Consider the following 2,229-nt stretch of genomic DNA (forward strand, 5'->3'; position numbering starts at 1 on the left):
AACTGTTTATTCTCTTTTGGTTAAGTACCACATCCCACTCTCTTTTTTCTTACATAGTCCTGGATCAAAAACAACTATGTAGAAGTATAAATCCTGGTTATGTGCTTCTACTAGTTTGCTAGAAAGGGAAAAGCAAAACAAAACAAAACAAAAACCCTCAACAAGTAAGTCTTTTTACCATAATAAATTAGTCTTTGATATTACTTCTGAATCCTACAACATCTTACTCCTCTGTTAAGTCAGGGAATCTTTGCAATGATTTCCCTCTAAGCATTTAATATCTACTCAAATTTGTTGTCAAAAGGAAATGTTTTCCTTTTAACAGACATGTATAGCTGAGAAATGGCATAGGTTTCCTTTTTTAGCAATAATCGTGCCTTGGATAACCCTCATAGGCTACCATACAACCACTGCGCAAAGGTAGGTTTCCTTTTTTTTTTAAGAGAATCTTAATTCTTTAATTTGGTTAGGCTTTTTAATGATAGTCCTGTTTGTGCGTTAAATGTGATGGTAGCTTCTTGTTTATTTTTTAAAGATTTTTTTTTTTAATTTAATTGACAGAGTACAAGCAGGAGGAGCAGCAGAGAGATAGGGAGAAGCAGGTTCCCTGCTGAAGAAGGAGTCCAACATGGGGCTTGATCCCAGGACTCTGGGAAGGCAGATGCTTAACACTTAACTGACAGAGCCACCCAGGCGCCCCGAGCTTCTTGTTTAGAAATAAAGTATTTTATACACCACTTGCGAATAAAAATTTAAAAATTACATGAGAATAAATGTTGATCTAAGCACTTCCTTTAAGCTCTTACTATCAAGAGCAAAAGATGAAAAAATATCTCTTGATAATTGTGAAGAAATGACAACTAAAGTGAAAATAGATTGAGCTCAGGGTATGACAAGAATTCTGAGTTTGGTAACAAATACTCTGCTGTAACCTCCACAGTGTTTTTAAAGATTTTATTTATTTATTTGAAAGACAGAAATTACAAGTAGGCGGAGAGGCAGGCAGAGAGAGAGAGGAGGAAGCAGGCTCCCTGCTGAGCAGAAAGCCCGATGCGGGGCTCAATCCCAGGACCCTGGGATCATGACCTGAGCCGAAGGCAGAGGCTTTAACCCACTGAGCCACCCAGGTGCCCCTCCACAGTGTTTTTATAGACATTTTAGGAATCTTTGGTTTTTATCACTAGCATTTTTGCTTTAAATTAAGGTTGAACATTTGGGGCACCTGAGTGGCTTAGTTAGTTGAGCGTCTGACTCTTGGTTTCAGCTCAGGTTGTGATTTCACAGTCCTGGGATGAGCCCTATGTGGGGCTTCACACTCAGCATAGAGTCTGCTTGTCCCTCTCTGTCTGCTCCTTGACTCATTCCCATTGGTCTCCTCATACAGGGATTAGATAATTTGAGTTTCCAGGAGGTAACATCCTGGCTATTTATCTGAGTGTTGCTGAAGTACATTTGATATACAGAGAAACATTTTTGCCTGTGAAATAATTGATTTCTTTTTTCTTAAGATTTTATTTACATGAGAGAGAGAGAATGACAGAGCATGAGAGAGGAGAGAGTCAGAGGAAGAAGCAGACTCCTTGTTGAGCAGGGCGCTGGATGCAGGACTTAATCCTGGGACTCCAGGATCATGACCTAAGCCGAAGGCAGTCACTTAACCAACTGAGCCACCCAGGTGCCTGAAATAATTGATTTCTAATTGAATTCAGCAAGACAGGGATCTTTGAGTTTGTGGTCCTCTACTTTTAAGGGTGGATGTTACACAGCATGAAGCTAAAAAGGCTAATTCATGAACAACCATTTAGGGATATAAAAACCCTTCCTTAATTAAAGCATAAATATATCCATGACAATTTGCTAAAACTTACATTTTCTTCAATGTCTTTTAAAATAGATAGACTGGTAAACTGTGGGAAAAATACAATAAGAATGTAATGGGGTAAAAATTATTTATACCAATTAGAAAAGCTAGGAAGGATAGATATACTAAAATTAGATACTCATAATTTATAGTTTCATAAACATTGCTATCAAATATAAAGTTTAGCTAATAAAAAGAGCATAAGAAAAAATAATAGCAATAATCATAGTAAAAAAGGTGAATTATATACGTAAATACTAAAAGAATAAAAAGACAAATATTTTGACATAATCTATAATGAATATGAAAAATTTAATTAAGTGGATATATTTTAAAAATAGTTAAAAGGAAGATACTAAATGTATACC

General features: G+C 36.2%; 1 pseudogene; it reads right to left on the reverse strand.

Moving 5' to 3' along the window:
- Positions 1-268: 268 nt before the first annotated feature.
- On the reverse strand, positions 269-422 carry LOC123947747 (annotated as a pseudogene).
- Between the last annotated feature and the right edge of the window lie 1,807 nt (positions 423-2,229).

This window comes from Meles meles, chromosome 7 (genome assembly GCF_922984935.1).
Source record: "Meles meles chromosome 7, mMelMel3.1 paternal haplotype, whole genome shotgun sequence".
Taxonomy (NCBI): domain Eukaryota; kingdom Metazoa; phylum Chordata; class Mammalia; order Carnivora; family Mustelidae; genus Meles; species Meles meles.